The sequence below is a fragment of the Sorex fumeus genome, unplaced genomic scaffold, assembly GCF_029834395.1.
Source record: "Sorex fumeus unplaced genomic scaffold, SorFum_2.1 ptg000051l, whole genome shotgun sequence".
NCBI lineage: Eukaryota > Metazoa > Chordata > Mammalia > Eulipotyphla > Soricidae > Sorex > Sorex fumeus.
Genome location: NW_026606108.1, coordinates 3,502,533 through 3,524,373, shown reverse-complemented (window position 1 = coordinate 3,524,373; position 21,841 = coordinate 3,502,533). Strand labels below are relative to the sequence as shown.

Here is a 21,841-nt window from a genome sequence, read left to right as displayed (position 1 = left end):
CATGCGAGACAGCTTCTGCTTGGTCACACACTTGCACCAACTCATGGGGGCATCTGCATGGAAGAACCCTGTGGTTTTCAAGACTGAGGTACTGGTTTCGGGTTTAGGTATAGAATTATTTGATCCTCATACACTGGTTGGGCAAACTGTTCTTGTTGCATTCTATTTCTGCAGAACAAGAGACTGTATTTCTGTGGGCTGTGCCTCACCCTTACTGTCCAGGCAGCAGTAAACTACCCAAGAGTAGATTATAGAAAAGTCACCACAGTTAGAATCACTAGCCATGGTTCCACCCAGTTGACTGTGTATTCATCTATTGGTTGTGATCTGGAGTGCTGGTGGGAGACTCTCAGGTGACTGGAGACATGCAGACCATGGAGACAGCATGTGGACAGCAGCAACTGCAGCATACATACTGATGCATAGTGGGCCAGCTGAGAGCAAGCGTAATTGAATCTAGCACACATGTCTGCTGCTGGTGGCTTATGTGTCTGGAACCTTACGGCAGGGCTTAGAGGGTCAGGTGTGATTATGAATGGTAGGTTTAGGACATGGGTGTCATATTTTGTCAGTACTGATGAGGGCTTTTGGTAGAGGATGTGGTTTAGAGGCGCAGGGTGTATGTCTTCATTCAGACCCAATGCTGAGAGGTATCATGATTTGTCCTTGTCACCTTGTCATTCGTTATTCTTTTTTTTCTATAGTGCTCAGGTGATTTGCCTGCTTTGTTTACCATGTACCAAGAAGAGGTTAATTTCATTGCCTGAGCTGACAGTAATTGGATACCAATGTTAAATTCAGGCTGGTTGCTACACTGCCTGTGGATAAATCCTGAAGATATGTTGTCTGTGTGTCCAAGATGCCATGTGCCTATGTATTATGTCTATCTGACTTTAAAAGGTGCTTGAGCACCCATTCACCTTGGCCATACATTACTGGGTTAGGCCCACTGCTTATGTGAGGCAGCCTCCCCATTGTGCTCGGTTTGATGATGAGTACCCCTAACTCTGTGCATTCCTTGTAAAACCTAAAAAAATTGAATGAGAACCTCCACCACTGCCATTCTCATCATATATGAGGTTCAACATGTTGTGTTCATCAGGGATTGTAGGTGTCAGGAACAGCTTCCCTGTGCACCACTTCCATTCCCATAGACCCTCACTTGAGAAACAATGGGTGCTGCCACACTCAAGGCTTTGATTTCATGGGGAAAAGTCAATTGTGACTTCCATCACCTGTTTATTCCAAGACAGTCACCTTTCTTGGTGGTATCGCTTTGAGTTCTATGGATGATACCCTATCTTTCTTGGGTGGTGCTTAGCTTTTGCGCTCCCTCTATTAAGCATCCAGTTTTCCTGGGGTTGGATGGTTGAGCAGAAGTTTCTCAAATTGAAGAATTTTTGTAGGGCTGGTGCCAGTACCCAATATTTGTTTTCTGTGATTTTTTTTTGATTATTGGTGGTTTCCTTGTGCTTTTTGATTTGTAGGATCAGTCTGGTCCTCAGAGTTGGCCAGAATAAGGAAGTTCAGTGTTTGTGGCAAGACCCTGGACAACAACCCTCCTGTCTGCTTTCAATGTGGGTTTGGCCTCCCAGAGCAGGGATAAAAGAATTCTGAGTCATATATGTGCTCCTGATTCCCAATGTGGATGAGGGCAGGTAGCAGGGCCAGTTGTAATTGCAGAGGTTATGGTTGTGATATGTAGATCTCTTTGGTCACAGCACTATGGGGACTCTTTTGACAAGGATGTAGCTGAGATGGGGAGGCCATATATATGTCTGCATTCAGGTGCAATTTGAGACGTTCGTGTATCTGGGAAAGAGGTTGATGACCTCTGTTTAGTGCACACTCTTGATTGCTTGTCAAGTTCTCTAGCAGCAACCAGAAAGGAACATAACCCTTGTAGATGGCTACTGCATATTTTCTAGAATTACTATGGATTTGGTCACACACCTCACACCCTTCTGAATTTTTACATGAGTGTAGGAAGATACTTTTCCTTCATAGTTATCAGGCTGGTATGGAAACTATGCCCTTGGTTCATCTGACTCTCAGAAGGCCATGGATGATTTTCTGCTGAAGAGACTGGGTCGTGCAGGTTGACGGTATCCTAGTGGGAAGAGTTGGTGTGTACCTGTGTAGAAGAAATGTTAACAATGGGCATTGTGATTCCTAGGAATAGGTTTCCAGAAGAAACCTATCTGCCAAAGTGGCATCTGGTTTAGGAACCGCCTTTCTTGACACCATGGGGATACTTTGAAGGTTGGGCCTTACATACTCTTGCTCTCTTGTTTATCCTCCTTTGCAGGTAGAATGTTGAGGTACATTCCTACGTCTGCTGGATCTTTACAGTCCTTTTTGCCATGGACCTGGTATCTTCTAGGTAGGAGTGGTACGTAAGGTTGTTGTTTAAACATCACATTTAGGCACTCCCCTTGTGCCTCTGAAGTCTCATTCATGCATTTGGTCAGTCTTCCTCCCACATAGTCCATTGAATTTTTCCTGCAACATGTTGGCCATCTACTTACTCTGAGGGCGCTAAGTCTCAGTGCTCAAAACAGTAAGTAGTCAGCTAAGTGCTCAGACTGAGGGTATTGAGATGCTTGGGTCAAATGTAAAAGGAATCCACACTGTCCAAAAGAGCTTTCTGACAGCACCCAGTGCTTCAATTTCTGGTGTGGTGGGCAGCCACTGTTTTTCATCAGGAGAAGCTTACCCAGTAGTCTGTGTGCCAGAATCTTTCCGTGACTAAGGATCAAATTCTGAGAGTGCAGCTAAAGGGTTGAAGAGTATATCCTTCCATGGCATCAGCGGATGTGTACTTTGACTATATACTGTGTACAGTACTGACTCCTTTGTGTGTTGGAGCTGAATCAGAAGATGACTATTAGGATCCTTCAGTGGAGATTTCTGTCTCTTTTAGTGTGCCTGCAGGATCTAGTGTTGCATGGTAAACTGCTTATTATCTGGACATCCATGTGCATCGCACAGATGCACTTATACAGGAACATGCACTTTTTTCTGAAGTTCATCCTACTGGTACTTTCTCCACATTTCTCTCATCTGACTTTATTGCTACTGGCTTACAAGGGCTAATGCCAGGCCTTCCTGGGGTGTGTCCTGTGATTGTGATCTGATGCCCAGTTCCAGAAAACTTACCATGTTTTCTAAATTTTGTTTGCAGGCTTAGGTGATGTTTGCCTGCCAGGATTGCTGAGCACAAAGAAGGACTTCCTATATTTAGCTGAGCCATTGCCGGGTGGGGGACCCAGGTTGTTCTGGTCAGTGGATGCTTCCAGAGGTAAGATCATCAAGCATCAAGATGACATCTGCATTGGTCTTACTTGCTGAACTGTACTTCTTTGGCATGCACTAATGGCCTCATAAGCTTGCTGTTTGTGTGAGGCAGCTTTCCCATTGTGCTTGGATCGATGATGAGTACCCCTAACTCTATGCATTCCTTGGAAAACCTGAACAAAATGAGTGAGAACCTCCACCACTGCCTTTCTCATCATCTCTGAGGTCCAGCACGTGGTCTGCCCCAGGGACATTAGTTGTGAAGTATAGCATTGTCTTCGTTATATCCATGCACCATTACCAGTCAGAGAGCACTAATCATTCAGGGCCAAGCACTTTGTTTTCAAGGGTAATGGTTCAGTAATCTTCACTTAGTACTCTATGGTCAAGGATAGCCCTGTGGCATCCTTCGTTTTGGAGCAATAGAACCTGTCTTTCCCTGGGCTCAATTATCATTTAAGTTTAGTCTGTTATACAGGAATCTTGTGATTTGCTAATTAATGGTGGCTTATCAAAAAGTGAGTCAGATCGGAGACCAGGGGAGTTTTTTTGGTAGCAGGTCTCAAGAAAATGTATTTGGTGGCTGAAATCCACAGTGGTGCCTATTGGTGCTATCTTACAGGCATTTTGGAGTGTTGATACGATGCTGAGTTGGCTTGAAGAACACTCTGGGTATGGTCAGAACCCTGGGAAGCTCTGCCTGTTGCATGATATTCTTGTTCTACCTGGGACAATTTGGATTTTGGACACTGAGCCACACATATGTTATTTGTAGGTGATGTGTATGGCATGAAGGGAAGGTCCCAAAAGTGTCAGATTAGATTGTAGAGATTGATCTTGGATACAGGATGTCCCTTTGGTTCCAGTGTTATTGGGGTCTCTCTAGAAGAGGAAGTCAGTGAGAGCCACAGTTGGTATGGATATATTCATTGATATGCTGAGTGGTCCTCATGCCTGGAAGAGAAGTGGAACACCTCTGATCCAATGCATGCCCTAGGATAACAGCTACTAATGCTCTCACCCATTGGTGTGTATAGAAATTTAATCACTTAGGGTTGATGTCATGCAATTTCTATTGGAGGTACTATGTTTAACATGACCTCAGGCTATCCTGGGTATTTTCCATAGCCCCAGAAAGTATGTTCTCTTTTGAGGGGCTGTGATGTTAGGGAATCTCAGTGCTCTGACAGTACTTGGCTCTCAGCTCTTTCTTAATGATGCTTTCCATCTGAGGATCTAGGTAACATTTGTTGTCTAGTGCTAGATTGGCAGGTGATAATGGAGCAGAGATGTCATATTCCTTTGCATACACGTTTACTTTTGGACCTCCCTATTTCTATACAGGGACATTCTGTTAGTGTTAGGGAGGTCTCAAGTGACCCCTATCCCATAAAACCTCTTTCCTTTGTATAATGTGAACAATCAAGACCAAGAAAGATTTTTGTGACCTTAGCCTCACACTTACTTGTTTTTTCCAACTTGTGTGAAGTATGTTGAGACCCATTTCTGGGCCTTCCATCTCTTATGCGTTTCTTGTGTCCTTTCCTTCATTATGACCCGGGGATAGAAGTGGTACTTAAGGTTTTTTTTCATATATAGGAGCTCCCCCTAGTGCCTTTGGGTTTCTATGTGGCATTTGAGTGTGCTCTCCTCATCCAGGTTCAATTCCTCCACCCCTCTTGAAGAGCCTGGCAAAGCCTGGCAAGCTACCAGTGATGTATTCAATATGACAAAAGCAGTAACAAAAAGTCTCACAATTTGTTGTGAGGCTTTACTGGTGCCCACTCGAGAAAATCGATGAACAATGGGAGAACAGTACTACATGGTGGTCAAGAACAAGACTGCCTATGGAGTTCAATGGTCTGCTGAGAGCACTGTGACTCAGTAGCAGTAGTGCCCCTTGAAATGGGGGATAGAGGCCTCTGACATTTAGTAAATGTTCATATATCTCAGCAATGTGCATAACACTTGTGCTAGATTGGCAGGTGATAATGGAGCAGAGATGTCATATTCTTGTGCATGTCTTGACCACCATGTAGCCTTTCACTCTTGACCCTGGTGGACCACCTTGGAGAATGAAGTAAAAGGACAGTGACATGCACTTACACTGCTGGAAAATCATGTTCACAATAAATTGAGGACAGTTTCCAGAAGGATCAGTCATGTTTGTAGAGTTCAAAATTATGGACACAATCTGGGCCTTTGTTTTGAGCACTAATGGAGATTGAGCTTGCGAAGAGTAGTGTATATGGTCATGTTTCAGCATAATGCTGTGATGTTCCTCCACCTAGGAGAATATGGAAGTCCGCAGTCCTCCTTATCTGTACCATGTCCCCAGAAAGTAGTTCTTCTCCTTGGTTCTGATGATGTTAGGTCTCCTCCTAGTGCCACACGTTTCAGTGGATCCCACATTACTTGGAAATTTGGAACTTTGGTATTGCCCTGACCCTGCATGAGGTGTCATGCTTCCAGAAGGCAGTTATGTCTTATATCTGGGGAGAAGAGATGTTGATATTTGGGATTCGTTATTTCTAAGTAGTGGAAATCATAAGCATTCTCACAAAGTTGTTGAGAACTCCCTCCTCGATGTCTTGTGGAGAATTAGGCCAAGGGAGAACATTGAAGGCTGGAACTCGTGCTTCTGCTCCTTTCTCCCTGCCTTTACCCTCCTTAGCAGATATGACATTGAGATGCATTTATGTGTCCTGCTATCTCTTTGATTCTCTTGAGTCCGTCCCTTGATAGTACCTGGCGATGGAAGCTGTATGGATGGTGGTTCACCTTGTACAATTGCTCCCTTAGTGCATTTGGGTGTCCATATATTTGTCCAGTCAGGATTCTCCCATGGAATTTCTTGTGATTTTCCTGGAAGACAGTGATTAAGGATTATGTGTCCTGAAATATTCAAAGCATTCTATGTCAGTGGCAGTAAAGCTCCGTCCAAACCCATACTGAGGCAGCTGAGACCCTTAGGGTTAAAGTATGTGGATCACATACTGTGCAATTGCTGACAACTTCCATGTTCTTTATTAATTGCAACTGATTCTTGCAATAGCTACTGGTAACCTGTATGCCAGAATTTTTTCTGGTTGTCTAAAGTCTAGCTGCTTATGTTCAATATGAAATTAGACAGTGTGTCCTGTAACTTTACCCCAAGTTTTTGGATTCTGGCAAAAGGCACAGCAGAAATGTTGGGGTATCTGAAAGTCTGACGGTGCCATCAGGCTGCTGATGCACTCGTGTCACAGGTACAGATTGATCTGCTGGCATAACCATACCCCCCTCATCCTTTGCATATTTCCTGAAACAGGGAATGACAGGTATTGTCTGGGCCATTGCATTGTCACTGAGTACACTGTGCTTCATGACATTCAAAGCTTCCCTTGATCCCTGGAGGAGAACACAGAGAACTTTAGGGTGAATATACATGGATTCCAGCAATGTGAGAGAGAATAGAGTCGAAAGCCTTTATTCTTGTGGTTGTGCAGTGCTTCTAGTTTCTGCATCTCCTTCCTTAGCTCTTGGATACCTGGGAGCTGTAATGTGTTCTGTGGGACCAGTGCTTAGCTCTCAGGGGAAAGGACAGAGTGTTCCCTGCTTTAGGGTATCAGAAGCTGTGATCGGAGTGCCTCCCTGGTACTGAAATCCACTTAGCAGATGAATCTGGGGCTCCTGCAGTAGAAGGATATCATCTCCTCAGTGCACCCATGGGTAAGCAGCTGGTTATGCCTGAATGGAATGTGCTAGTGACTGCCTAAGTACATCTGTCCCCAGAGACTTGCGTCGTCACAGAAATAAATATGCACACTGTCCTGCTTAATCATGCTGTCCCCTTTGTAAACATCACCTTTTTGGCTAGTGATTCCTCATGCTAAATGTCAGGTCTGCCTCCCGTGGGGAGTCTTGTGACTGTGACTTCTTAAGCCTCTTCAGTGGGGATCTTCTCACACATTCTTATTTTTGTGTACATGGTCCAGATGGAGTTTGCCTGCCAGGCTCACATGTGCGACAAAGAAGTTCGCATTGTAGAAGCAGCTAAAGTGATACCTAAGTCAAGGTGTGCCTGGGTTGTATCTGTTCCTCCAGACATACTTGGCAGGTAAGTTGTTCCTGTGCATAAGATGCCATCTGCTTTCTTTTGCCGATCTTGATGGGTGCTTCGGGACCCCTTCTACTTGGCCATGTACTACTGGTGCAGAATAACTTCTTCTGTAAGGCAGCCTCCCCACTGTGCTTGGATCGATGATTAGTCCCCCTAATTTTATGCATTCCTTGGAAAACCTGAACAAAATGAGTGAGAACCTACACCACCGCTGTTATCATCATATCTGAGGTCTAGCAAATGGTCACTCAAGGGGCAGTAGGCATAAGGGTCCACTTCCTTTTCATCACATGCACAGATCATCATTCCAGTCTTTCTCATCATGGTGATTATCATCTACCAGGCAGATGTCATGTATCTCTTTGTAACTTCAAAGTGTCCCTCTTGGACTTGTGTGGTTAGCTTGTTGTATGCGTTGTCAGCGAACCATGATGAGGATGATTCTTCTGTTGGAGAGTGATTAGCATTTGTAAGCCACCTAGTGACCAGGAGCTCTAGCTTTCTATCTGCCAGGGTTCGAGGAGATGAGAATTGGATTTGGATGTCAAACATTTCTTGGTTTGTAGAAGATATTAAGACTAAGATTTAGGGAATAAGTTGGAATGGGAGATGTGTTCCGAAAGTAAATAATGGGCCAAACATCATGATCTCTCAATGTCTGTATTGCAAACCATAATGCCCAAAAGTAGAGAGAAAGTATGGGGAATATTGTCTGCCATGGAGACAGGGGGAGGGTGGGGAAGAGAGGGTGTTCTGGGGAGATTGGTGATGGAAAATGTGTACTGGTGGAGGGATGGGTGTTTGATCATTGTGTGATTATAACCCAAACATGAAAGCTTATAACTGTCTCACGGTGATTCAATAAAATTTAAAAAATGACTAGTTTTCGGTGGCTGCAATTCGGCCATCTTCATGACATTCTGGGTTTTGGACATTGAGAGCTGTTGTCATACTCATTTGGCAGCAAGAATAAGGCACAGAGCATTTTCACAGAACCTTTCCATCCTGAAGTGGGGTGCGTCACTGTGTCTCAGGTGGTAGAAGGATACTGAGAAATCCACATGCTGATGGTATATGACATATTACTAACAGGGAACAGCCCAGGATCATCAGATGTGATTGTGGACGCCAGTCTTTGGATATGTGTTGTCCTTTTGGTCCCAGTACTGATAGTGGCTCTATGTAGCAGATTGTTGGTTAGAATGTAAGGGTTATGGCTTCTTATAAGGGTTATCCCTAGAAGTCTCCATGTGTAATATAGGTGGACACCACCATTCAGTTGCATGTCAACGACAGGGGATCAAATGCTCAATGTCACTCCACATGTGTAGCTTCTAGATGAATGAGGTGGTTCTTGCTGAGTGGTTGGCTTTTGTTCATAGGGAGCAGTGGAAGATTCTTGGACTTCAGGTCTACCGATTGTTCTATCACACTGAAAAGTGGGTTCTGCCCTGGAGTGCCAGGCCCTCAGTCATTTATCTATATCATGCCTGAGTTCCTGAAGACCCATCACTAGATGTGCAGAAGTGGCATTTCCCTGTGCAAGAGAGTGGTTTTCAATAGTATCTTCCAGTTTTTGGACCTGAGCTTCCATTATAGTTGTGGAATTTTTTTTGTCATTAGGGGATCTCTCTTCATTTCCATGTGGAGTATTGAGGCCACAGAAAAAGTTAAAAGTCGAGGACTCATTTTCATGCTCTTGTTTTCATGTGCCTCATATATGTGTAGGATGTTGAAGTCCATTTCTGGGACTTACAGCTCCTAGAGAGTTTTATATGTTCTGACTTTATGACTTCCTCAGGATAGAGTTGTTATGGAAAGTTTTTGCTCATCCTAGAAAGGCGCTTCCCTGCTGCATATTTCAGTATTGTTTGGACTAATTTCTTTCCATGCATGCATGATTCTGTGACATCCCCAGAACTTACTGTGAAACTGGGGTATCAAAGAAAATCATGCCCTGGGACAGCCCCATTGGTCCCTAACAACACTGTTACTCATTGGCTGGCTAGGCCACGTTATTCCCAACTCAGTCTGCAGAGACGGTCTGAGTAGACATGTCAGCACTGTGCAGGAGAGTTGAGCTGAGCACATCCTTGCTAATTTGTTTCCCAGTAGTGCTGACCACTGCTTCTATGGTTCCGGTAGCAGTTCATTCTTTTCTGTGTCCTGGAATTTGTGTCTGAGGTCTCAGTACTTGTTCTTGGGTCAAGGGAGAGACTGTGCACTTCTATAGAATAGTAGTGACTATGAGCCAAGAGTTTCTTTGGCATGCTGGAATTGACTTTGAATATGAACATTTGGCTGTTCCAGTGGGAGGCTGTTGCAATGTGGAACCAGAATGGCAGTGGGTGTATTGAATAAAGGCATGGGAAAAGTTGTTGATTGTTAGCCCCCCCCGCCACACACACACACACACACACACCACATGTACACCCACAGAGGAATATGTACTTATTTTCCACAATCCTGTCAACTTGTGTACAGTCTCCTACGCCTTCCATCCTACTCTATGACCATTCTTCTGTAATGGCTAATGTTATGTTGTAGTTAAAATCTTTCTTGCCTGGTTTTGGGCACGTTCTCATGCACTGTGATTTTTCCTTGGAAAACCTGAACTAAATGAGTGAGAACTCACACCACCTTCATTCTCATCATTTCTGAGGTCAAACATGTGGTGTGCCTGACAGATGATAGTCCTGAGGGACAGTACTTCACACTTGCACCTTTATCCAGGGTCTCCCTATATGAGCTGCATGGACATATAGGGAGACACAGAGATTTTGTTTTACAGTGAGTTTCCTAGTGATCGTCAGTTGGTTCCTTTAATCTCCCCAGCATGTAGTTTATTGAGGTACTTACTGAGACCTGATGGCTCTTGTTTCCTGATATGGATGATTTTCTTTGTGGAAATACTGTGCCAAGCGGTTTTTTCCTTCTTTCTTGATAGGTGCACTTCTTGTGCCTTTTGTGTCTATGTGTGTGCGTTTTATTTCTATGCATGTGTAGGTTTTCTCACTTGGCATTTGTTATATTTTAATGAAGCATATCGACAAGTACAAGTGTTCCCTGAGCTTTCCTATTGGGCTGTTTAGAATAATGATACTCAGTGTTAATCAATGTACCCCCACCATGTTGCTATGCCATGGAGATCCTCTAACTGAAAGGACTTGGAACTTATCATTGTGAATTACAGTGAGCTGACTGTTTCCATGCTTTATGGTGCTTGTTGCTGCTGGCCACTTCATCAGATCAGTGAACCATGGGAATTCCTGTGTCATAATTTACTTTATCTTATGTCCTGTGCTTGGAATCCAGATAAAGGGAGACGGAGTGTGTCCTACTCTGATTGCAGCAGTGTCTATGAGCAGTCTAACTCCTTGACTCCCTTTGACTAGCTGAGAAATGCAAGATGGGCTTATGCAATGCATAAGAAAGGTGGCGGTAAATAAACTCAACCCAGATCATACCACACAAGGTGATTATGTTTTGGCAGACACAAGAAAACCCCTCCCTTATGTAACCACATGTGGATATCCAGTCCTTCCCTAAGTACTGCCGAATACAGTGATGTCCCTCATGCCTATCATCTCACCTATAGCTACTGATATGTGAGTGTAAATAACAGGTTGATCCAGGATATCTTGTGCTTTGAAATCTTACGACTACTCCATGGGCACATTCTAATGTGTTTCATTTTTTGTCTTCAATGCTCAGGTGAAATTTGTCTGCCATACTCTCTGTGCTCCTTGAAAATTGGCCAGTTTTTTCTAGAGCAAAGAGTCACAGTTTCTCCAGGTCAATTTTGGCCATGGTGCCCTTTTCCTCACACTTCGGAAGGGTAAGTTGTACGTTATGTCCTAGATGTCATATGGTTTGCTCTTTTTTCTGCTAGTGTTGAACCTTTTTGAAGACCTCTCCCCTTAGGCCATATATTAGTGGTTCGGGGCACTGTTTGTGAGAGTCATTATCCTCAGTGTGCTTGGATCGATGATGAATACCCCTAACTCTACGCATTCCTTGGAAAACCTGAACAAAATGAGTGAGAACTCATACCACCGCCATTCTCGTCGTATCTGAGGTCCAGCACTTATGGTAGGCATAGGAGACATATTTTACTTGACCAATGTCTTGTAGCACTGTCCAGGTCCCTTTTCAGAAGCACATGGCATTCAGGACCTGTGACTGTTTTCTGTGGAGCATTAAAATATTAATAAACAGAAAGAGGCATGCAGTCCTTGACAGAATCTTGCCTAGTCATGCCTGCCATACAAATTTTTGACTCTCAGTTTGTGAGGTTAGATGCCACAATAGCTCAGGGGGATCCTATAGATTTGATCTCTTTTGCTTGGACCCTGGGCATTCACTCATGTTTTCTGATTTTTCTGAACACTACTCAGGTAGAGTTTGCCTGCCACACTTTAAATATGCACGGAGAGCTTCCTGTTGTCTTCTCAGTGGAGACTGATGGGATACCCAACTAAAGATTCACCAGGGCCCTCATATGCCTCAGACACTTCCAGAGGGTAAGCAGTTTATGCATCACATAGGAAGTCTCCTGTGGTTTATGCTTGGCCTCTTCTGTTCCTTTGAGCGCCTGTTCTTCAAAACCATGCATTCCTTGGAAAATTCATTCCTGGGAAAACCTGAACAGAATGAGTGAGAACTCCTACCACTGTCGTTCTCATCGTTTCTGAGATCTAGCACATGGTCTGCCCAAAGAACTGTCAGCATGAGAGACAGAATTCCCTTTCTCTCTCTCTCTGTCTCTCTCTCTCATACACACACACACACTACCTCACTGGTGCACCTGCATGAGCAGCTCTTTGCCTTTTAAGACTCATTGATTTTAGGGTTAGGTTTAGCATCATTTGATTCTCCTAGACTGGATTGGAATACTGGTCTTGTGGCATTCTACTAAGAAAGCTGTGATGTATTATTGTCAAATGTACATCATCCCTTAGTAAAAGCAGCATCTGTCTTACCAATGGTAGAGGAACATTGAGAAGTGACTAGATTTTGACTTCATTGACCACTACTCCACCATTGGCTATTTGAGTTTGCCTACTGGTTTTAACCTGGATGCCTAGTGGGAGACTCTCTGGTGACTGAATTGCTGACATGCAGAACATGTAATTAGAGCAGCATCTGTCTTACCAAGGGTAGGGGAACATTGAGAAGTGACTAAATTTAGACTTCATTGACCGCTACTTCATCCGTTGGCTGGTGGAGTTTGCCTACTGGTTTTAACCTAGAGGCCTAGTGGAAGACTCTCTGAATTCATGTCTGAATTTCTGACATGCAGAATATGTTGACAGCAGCAACTACACTCTGTTAACCTAATGTAGAGTGGGCCAACACCTCCACACACACTTGCATCTGGTGGCTGATGTGGATGGAAGCTGAGGACAGTGTTAAGATGTCTGGTATGATTACAAATTTTAGGTTTGTGTCATGGGTGCTACTCTGAAACAGTTGAGAGGAGGGTTCTTTGGATTGGTTGCGGGTTCAAGGGGTAGGGTGTATGTCTTCTTTTAAACACAATGCTGAGTGGTGCAAAGAATGGTCCTTAGGCATTTTCTTACGTGTTTACCATTTTGTTTGTATTACGCAGGTGGAGTTTATATGCCTGGCTTGCCATGCACCAAGAAGAGCTTCCTTTCATCACCAACTAGAGCAGACACTGATGGGATTCCAAGGCCAAAATACAGTCTGTGGGGCATGGTATATTTCCAGTGGATAATTATAGAAGGTAAGTGCTCCGTGTGTTCAATATGCTATGTACTTTGGAAATATTTTTGTCTGTCTTAAAGGGTCCATTCCCCATGACCGTGTCCTACAGTCCACAGCAGATGCTTTTGTGAGACTGGCCTCCCCACTGTGCTCGGATCAATGATGAATACCCCTAACTCTATGCATTCCTTGGAAAACCTGAACAAAATGAGTGAGAACTCCTACCGCCGCCGTTCTCATCGTATCTGAGGTCCAGCACATGGTGTTCCACACAGATAGAAGTCATTAAGGGATATTTTCATTGGTTAAAGTAATACTACACCATTCAGAACTTTTTTGGAGGCACTTGGCCTACCAGGGTGTGGTACTATGTTTTCTCTGGAGTAGTCAATTATCATCACTAACACAAGGAAGTGCAGTTCTTGCCATAGTCATGCCTATTCATGCTTTGTTTCCCATGTCTGTCACTCAAATTTTGGGGTATTGGTTTGTGGAATCAGATGCCATACTTGCTCACGGCATCCTGTGTCTGTGATCTCTTGTGCCTAGATTCTTGGCAGTCACATGTCCTGCTTTTTCTGTTCACTGCTCAGGTGGAGTTTGCCTGCCTTGACTCCCCATGTGCCAGGAAGAAATTTCATTGTCTTCTGCGTGGATACTGGGATACCCATGTGAAGGTGCAACAGATATTTCAGGAGGGTAAGTTGATTATTCATCCAAGAAGCAATTGGTGTGGTTTTTCTTTGGCCTCTCTTGACTGGTCCTTGAGAAGCTGTACCTTAAAGCCATGCACTACTCGGCTGGCTAGCTGCTAATGTGAGGCAGCTTCTCCACTGTGCTTGGATCGATGATGAGTACTTCTAACTCTATGCATTCCTTGGAAAACCTGAACAAAATGAGTGAGAACTCCTACCACCGCCGTTCTCATCGTATCTGAGGTCCAGCACATGGTGTTCCACACAGATAGAAGTCATTAAGGGATATTTTCATTGGTTAAAGTAATACTACACCATTCAGAACTTTTTTGGAGGCACTTGGCCTACCAGGGTGTCGTACTATGTTTTCTCTGGAGTAGTCAATTATCATCACTAACACAAGGAAGTGCAGTTCTTGCCATAGTCATGCCTATTCATGCTTTGTTTCCCATGTCTGTCACTCAAATTTTGGGGTATTGGTTTGTGGAATCAGATGCCATACTTGCTCACGGCATCCTGTGTCTGTGATCTCTTGTGCCTAGATTCTTGGCAGTCACATGTCCTGCTTTTTCTGTTCACTGCTCAGGTGGAGTTTGCCTGCCTTGACTCCCCATGTGCCAGGAAGAAATTTCATTGTCTTCTGCGTGGATACTGGGATACCCATGTGAAGGTGCAACAGATATTTCAGGAGGGTAAGTTGATTATTCATCCAAGAAGCAATTGGTGTGGTTTTTCTTTGGCCTCTCTTGACTGGTCCCTGAGAAGCTGTACCTTAAAGCCATGCACTACTTGGCTGGCTAGCTGCTAATGTGAGGCAGCTTCTCCACTGTGCTTGGATCGATGATGAGTACTTCTAACTCTATGCATTCCTTGGAAAAACTGAACAAAATGAGTGAGAACTCACACCACCGCCATTATCGTCATATCTGAGGTCCAGCACATGGTCTGCCAATTCAACTTTAGGTGTGAGGCAAAGCTTTCTATTGGTTATATGTAATAGCATCTGGTACTTCGTTTAGAATGTGTTTTACCTTGTAGCATCAAAGACTTTGGTTTCCCAATTAGATATTGATTATCATTTTCTACATCCCCTTAGGAATTTGTTGACTTAGTTCAGTTAGTACATGTAGTCCAGATGTGTCATTCTAGTCCAAGGAGGATGATAGCTTTTCTTATTCTGGAATTTGCTTATTATTTGACAAAGCGCTAGTGTCCAGGCAGCATTTGTTTTCCCAAAGACTGAAGCATTGAGGACACGTGATTGGATTTGGATGCCATATGTTGCTTGGTTTTCAGGAGGTAGCAACATATCAGTTGCAATAAACAAAAAATTACAATTCTCAGAGAAGATTCTCAGTTGCAATCATAAGGTAGCAACACACAAAGTATTTCTTTCTTGTGTGTTTCAGTGGTGCCTCCTATCAGGTGGTTATGACCTGAACGGTTGATGTTGTTACTTAGAAGTGTGGAATAATGTTTCTCAGAGCCCATGTTGAGACCCTAGTCAGCATTAACTACTGCCTGTGACCCTGTCATTGGGTGGGTCAGCTGGTACCAAGTGGTAGAAGCACAATGATAGGCATATGTTCCGCTTGTGGCAACTGATTTCAACAAGAAGCAGAGTTGAGGAGCCAGGAAAGTCCACTGTTATTGGAAAGACCAAGTTGGACATGGTGTGTGCCTTTATTTCCAGCACTCACAACAGTTCCTGGATGAGGATGTGTGTAGGAAGGTCATGGAGTGTTGCTTTCTTGTGTGATTCTGTGAGTCCCCCGTGTACAATAGAGGTGTAGGGCCACTAGTCATTTTCTAAGAGACTGGGTACCAAATTATCGAGGTAATTCTGCATAAGGACAGAATTGCCTTGTTCCCTGTGTGAAAGAGGCCATTGTTTTTGATAATTTTTCATGATTTCTGGACCTGGCAAAATAACCCCTGGCCCAGTATAACTCCCGCCTAAATCCATGCAAGAGTGTAGAGCACGAATTCAGTTGAAGTGTTACTCCATTTCCCATTCCCAGTGTGTAGAATGTTAAAGTGCCTTCTTTGGACTTAGAGTCTCTCAGAATCTCATGTACCCTGGTGTTTATAATGGCCTAGTGGTGGAGGTGGCATGTAGGATTTTGGTACATTACTCCTGAAACATGATTCCATATTGCCCTTTTTCATGCATATGTGCGGTTAGGATTGTATCCACAGAAGCCCTTTATTTTTCCTGAAAGGTGGTTGCCAGGGTTACCTGTATTAAAGGCTAGTTGCATTTGTTCTTGGTTGTATTGTCACTTGCATCCCCCCTTGACCCCTAAGTCCACGAAGACCCTTTGGGTACAGGTGTGTGGATCCCAGCTCTGCTGGATTGCAGAGATTCCAGTCTGTATGCCTATGGTTGCCTGATAGCTAGTTCTTCTACATCAGGAGAAGTAGCTCATGTATATTTCTGTGTACTAATGTGTTTCTGAGTTTCTTCTTTTGCTTTGGGCTCAAGTAAGGAAAGGATGAGTGTGCCATATGTTAGGTCAGTACCTGAGAGAACAATGACTCATTGCCACCTGGTGTTTACTTAAGAGATTAATATTGGGCACTGTATTGTGAAGCCTCCATGTCCTGCCATCCAAATATTGGGTGGCATTCACTTCATTGGACATACAAGATTCTAAGTAAGACCTTGTTTGATGCCCCCCACGAGCCCCACATTCATACACCCACCAGGGGGCATGAAATTTTTATTACAGTTCTGAATTCTCCTGTGCTTACCCCCATGTCTATCATCCTACCTTATGGGTACTGTTTTTTGAGGGCAAATGCCAGACCTGTGCTTTCAATCTCATATACCTGTTCTCTGGGCACTTTGTCATGTCTTCTGCTTTTTGGTACACTGTTCAGGTGGAGTTTGCTGGCCACGATCAACATTCATCAAGAATAGCTTCCTTTTGTTACCATACATCATATCTACCTGATGTTAGGTCTGGATACTGCACTATACGTGAACACTTATGGAAGTTAAACTGTCCCTGCATTCAAGATGTGATCCAGTAGTCTTGGAGGCCTGTCTGGGAGGCTGCTTGTGGATCCCTCCTTTTTGTTCATGTGCTACTGACCAAGGACAGCTGCTTTTGTAAAGCAGGCTCCCCAATGTGCTTGATTAGTACCCTAACTCTATGCATTCCTTGGAAAACCAGAACAAAATGAGTGAGAACCTCCACCACCACCATTCTCATTATTTCTAAGGTCCAGTATATAGTCTAACCCAGAAAGGTCAGATGCACGTGCCATCACCTTGGCCCCCGCTTCTCTGGAACCTGTTATTGCAGCATCTAGCACTATTGTTTTCATAGAGCGTTTGTCAAAAATCCTTACTTTTTCTTAGTCATAAGCACATTTGCGGTGCATGTGGCATCCTATTCTGTTTGTCTAGATATGATGACAGTGATAATTTCCAGGGTTGTGCTTAACATGTGCGAACCATCTAGTATTCATGCAGCATGTGGCTTCCCAAAGACTGGACATTGAGGAGGAGTGATTTTATTTAGAGGTCAGGTGTTGCTTGGTATTCAACAAATATCAAGATTAGGTTGCAGTTGTCTTAGTTCAGCACTATGTCTGTTGGCACATGTCTGGTAATTCTGATATGGAGGGTAATATGTGTCTCTGTAGTAGGTGAACAGGAGGTAGAAGAACTCTTACATGCACATGTGCTGCTGACTACCAATATAGACAAGAGACAAAGTACAGTAACCATGAGGGACAGATGTCATTTCATAGTCCAGATTGGATGTGGTATGCCTTTATTCCCAGCTCTCTTTGGGACTCCCTTTAGGACTATAGGGTTGAGAGGGTTATGGAGTGTAGCTCATTTTGGGTGGGATTTTGAAAGGTTTCCAAGTGCTCTTGAGGTGGATGACCACTTGTCAGGACCAGACATAGGAGCCACATTCTACATAATGTGCATGAAGAAGAATGCATGGGCTTAATATCCAGTTAGCTACTCAGGTGCATAGGCACCACAGTACTTGCTTGACTCCTTTGGGCCTCTTAGGTTTTGAAAATTACTAGAAAGTGATTTCCCTTCCGGGTGGTTGGTTATTACAGAATCTCATTCTCCATATAGCACCTCACTCTCAGTTGGCCCTGATTAGTTGCCACCACAGTGCCTGGGTTTGCTCATGTACTTTATGTGTAAGCACCCACAAGGGCAGAGGTGACATATATCTGAGCAGAGGAGTTTTTCACATAGATGTTTTATGATTTCTTGACCTGATCTGTCATTAGAATTGGGACAGTCTTACAAAGTGACCCTGGACCAGAACTCCCTCTTTATGCCATTCAAATAGTCTAATGCATAGAATCACTTGTTGATTGGGCTTCATACTAATGTTCACATTTCCCTAGTGTATAGGATGTTCAAGTATATTCCTGAGTTATAGTATGTGTTTCCCTTTCTGAGGTCCTTGTTGGTGCTTCAGCCTCAGGTGAATGGAGCTAGAGTGTGCTATATCTCAATGCAGCAGCAGCTAAGAGAACAGTCACACCTTGGCTTTCTGGAGTCCACTTAGAAAATGAATGTTGGGCACTGGAGTGTGTGGCATTTCTCTAGTACCATCCAAAAGTTGGGGAATTAGGTAAACTTGACAGAAAGGATGTTGGGGATGGTATTGATTGTTGCTTGGACATACTTGAGCCCCACTGTCATGTACCTACACAGCAACCTGACATTTTCTTTACAGTTCCACCTACTCATTTTGTAGCACCCCATGTCTACCATCCTACCTTGTGGCTACTGATTTGTAAAGGGCAACCACCAGGTCTTCTGAAAGGTATATATTGTGTTTGCAGTGTTGAATACCTACTATCCAGGCATCTTCTCATGCATTCTGCTGTTTTTGTACACTGCTCAGGTGCAGTTTGCCAGCCAGTCACAAGATTTCATCATGAAGAGCTTCATTCCAGTGCTAGCACAGCATCCTGAATGACCATGGCCAATTCTAGAAGGTAACCTGCCCCTGCATCCATGATCCAATCCCCTTTGGTATTGCTTAGGACTTTACTGAAATGTCCTTGAGGATTCATTCACCTAGCTCATGTGCTACTGTCCAAGCCAGATCCTTATGTCAGAGAGAATCCCCACTGTGCTCGGATAGATGATGAGTACTCCTATCTCTATGCATTCCTTGTAAAACCTGAACAAAATGAGTGAGAACTCAAACCACCACCGTTCTCGTCATATCTGAGGTCCAGCACGTGGTGTTCATCACATATGGTAGGCATAGGAGACATATTTTACTTGGTGTTCCACACAGAACGTAGGCATAAAGAACAGCTTTTTCTTGGTATGCATGCAGCACACTCCAGAACCTTCAATCGAGTCATTTGGCCTTCAAAAGCCCAGGACTATGTTTTCTTAGGAGGAGTCAAGTGTCATCATCCACACAGCAACATGTAGTTCTTGCACATTAGCTGTCGGCCATGCCTATGTCTGAATTTATGGCAATTGTTTTTAGGACAGATGTGAGGCCTGCTAGAAGGATCCTGTGTCTGATCTCTTGTGCCTGAACCATGAACACACCTTCAAACAACCTGCTTTATCTGTACACTGCTTAGGTAGAGTTTGCTATACTTGTCATGGGTCAAGAAGAGCTTCCTGTTTTCCATTGAGTGGAGATGGACAAGATACCACGTGCTCTTCTGCCATAGACACTTCTGGAGGGTAAGCTGTTTATATATCCATGTATCTCTTTACTGTTGTTTATCTTTGGCATCTCTTGAATGGTGCTCGAGGAACAGTTTCTCAAGACCATGTAGTCCTGGCCCAAGCCAGCTGTTTGTGTGAGGCAGCCTCCACACTGTGCTCGGATCAGTGATGAGTACCCCTAATTCTTCATTCCTTGGAAAACCTGAACAAAATGAGTGAGAACTCACACCACCGCCGTTATCATCATGTCTGAGGTCCAGCACATGGTCTATACTAGAGATGATAGCAATGAGAAGAGATTCTTCTTGGATAGAGAAGAAATTGCCAAGTTAATAATGCTTGGAGGGATAGCATGAAATGGGAGATGTGTGCTGAAAGTGGATAAACCAAACATAATGGCATCTTATTATCTGTATTGCAAACCATTATACCCATAAGTAGAGAGAATAATTGTCTTCCATAGGGGCATGGGTACATGGGATGCATAGTGGGGACATTGGTGATGGAAAATGTACCCTGATGGAGGGATGGCTGTTCGATCATTGTATGAATGAAACTGAAAATTGTCCATTAGAAGAAGAAAAGAAAGGGTTTCCCCTATACACATACATGCACCCTTACCTTGGGACTTCCCTTCAGGAATTCTGGGCTTTCTAATGCTTTGGTTTCATGGGGTGGGGTTGAGTGTCCGTAACTTTGTTGAATCAAGACATTCTCATTGTCTGGAAATTTGGTGTTCTAGGCCTAGGAGGTGAAGAGCATGTTTGTCTTTCAGTTGAATTTAGTTTAGCTATTGCTAACCTTTTGTTGTCCATGTACATTTTGACTTTCTTGAGGATGAGGGTTGTTAGGAAGTTACTTTGATTTGAGTGTCATTGAGGGGTTGTTTGGGGATCCTGTGTCAAAAGCACTCAGCTCCAGGCACCCTAGAAATTACTGAAAAATTTATGTTGTGTTTATTCAGTGCTAAAGAATTGCTTTAGTGGTTAAAGTGGTTCAGAATGAGTCCTGAAAATTGCTGATTACCAACTTGAATCCCCTTATACATGCACATGCACAAGGATACACACTCTTTCACACCATCCCTTCTAATTGTGTGTTGTCCCCATGTTTGCCATCTGACTTTACACCTACTGGTTTATGAGTTCAAATGACAGGACTGCCTTAGGAGATCCTGTGACAGTGATCTCTTATTTCTCATTCCCAGACAACTTCTTATGCATTCCACATTTTGTGTATATGGCTCAGGTTTTTTCGCCAGCAAGGTTTGCTGTGCATCAAGCAGAACTTCCTGCTATCACTGGAGCTGAATTGGACTGGAGAACCAGGTCAACTGTGGGACAGATGGTGTGAAAGAACTTTTGATATAAGGTAAGCTTTCCCTTATGATCTGGTACTATCTACTTTGGCAATACTTTGTTCTGCTTTAAAGTGTTTGAGGATTCCTCCCTTAAGGCTGTCAGTCTGCCACTGTGACCTCTGAAATCATGGGCTGCATTAAAATTACACAGTCCCCCTGCCTCCCCATTGTGTTTTATCGATGATGAATTTCCTTAGCTATGCATTCCTTGGAAAACCTGAACAAAATGAATGAGAACTCTCACTGCTGCTAATTTCTCTCATTGAATCTGAGTCTTAGCCCTTGATCCGACCCTGGCGTGAGGTAAAGCTTCCTCTTGGTCATCTTTACACACCTTTATCTTGGCCTTCATTTTGAAAAAACCTTGCCTTTCAGTGTCTAGGAATTTGATTTTATCAAGAGACACCAGATATCCTTTGATTTGTGGTGTTCTTAGCATTTGCAGACCCTGTAGTTTCCAGGAAGCTGGTGGCTTCCCAAAGACCTAAGTATTGAGGATAAGTGACTAGAATTAGATGTCAGTGGTTGCATTCAGCCCTGTGATTGTTGGTGGCTGTCAAGTGGTTGCTAACTGGTTGTCTTATATGGCACTTTATAGTTGGTGGAACTATGCAATACTAGCTGCTGCTTGTCCTCTTGCTGTGGGTTGGGTCAGCTAGTACATGGAAGTAGACGATACTGACACAGTTGTGCTTCTGGCAGCTAAGGTAATAATCAGATGTGATTGCAAAAGCTGAGTCTGATCATGGTGTGCCTTTAGTCCCAGTACTCATTGTGACTCCTTGTAGGACTCTGTGGGTTAGTGGGTCAGGGAGTGTGCCTGCTTTTGGGTTTGAGTCTCTAAGATCCCCAAGAGCAGTTGAGGTGGATGACCACCCGTCAGGATCAGACATAAGGACCATATTCCACATGGGGTTCATGGAGAGGAATATATGCACAGGATATGTACGTGGCCAGCCACTTGGGTC

General features: G+C 43.7%; 2 non-coding genes and 10 pseudogenes across 2 annotated transcripts; all 12 read left to right on the top strand.

Annotated features, from left to right (window-relative positions):
- Window positions 1–982: 982 nt before the first annotated feature.
- On the top strand, window positions 983–1,083 carry LOC130033188 (uncharacterized; annotated as a pseudogene).
- A 2,342-nt stretch (window positions 1,084–3,425) lies between these two features.
- On the top strand, window positions 3,426–3,526 carry LOC130033173 (uncharacterized; annotated as a pseudogene).
- A 4,007-nt stretch (window positions 3,527–7,533) lies between these two features.
- Window positions 7,534–7,634, top strand: LOC130033175 (uncharacterized; annotated as a pseudogene).
- Window positions 7,635–11,380: 3,746 nt separating this feature from the next.
- LOC130033167 (uncharacterized) lies at window positions 11,381–11,481 on the top strand (annotated as a pseudogene).
- Window positions 11,482–12,002: 521 nt separating this feature from the next.
- Window positions 12,003–12,098, top strand: LOC130033185 (small nucleolar RNA SNORD116). Its single transcript, XR_008793911.1, has one exon. It is a non-coding gene; the product is annotated as a small nucleolar RNA SNORD116 (small nucleolar RNA).
- Window positions 12,099–13,282: 1,184 nt separating this feature from the next.
- Window positions 13,283–13,383, top strand: LOC130033169 (uncharacterized; annotated as a pseudogene).
- Window positions 13,384–13,970: 587 nt separating this feature from the next.
- LOC130033164 (uncharacterized) lies at window positions 13,971–14,071 on the top strand (annotated as a pseudogene).
- A 587-nt stretch (window positions 14,072–14,658) lies between these two features.
- Window positions 14,659–14,759, top strand: LOC130033170 (uncharacterized; annotated as a pseudogene).
- A 2,200-nt stretch (window positions 14,760–16,959) lies between these two features.
- On the top strand, window positions 16,960–17,056 carry LOC130033187 (small nucleolar RNA SNORD116). The gene has a single exon (XR_008793912.1). It is a non-coding gene; the product is annotated as a small nucleolar RNA SNORD116 (small nucleolar RNA).
- Window positions 17,057–18,956: 1,900 nt separating this feature from the next.
- LOC130033178 (uncharacterized) lies at window positions 18,957–19,057 on the top strand (annotated as a pseudogene).
- Window positions 19,058–19,672: 615 nt separating this feature from the next.
- LOC130033174 (uncharacterized) lies at window positions 19,673–19,771 on the top strand (annotated as a pseudogene).
- Window positions 19,772–21,047: 1,276 nt separating this feature from the next.
- On the top strand, window positions 21,048–21,150 carry LOC130033183 (uncharacterized; annotated as a pseudogene).
- The last annotated feature ends 691 nt before the right edge of the window (window positions 21,151–21,841 follow it).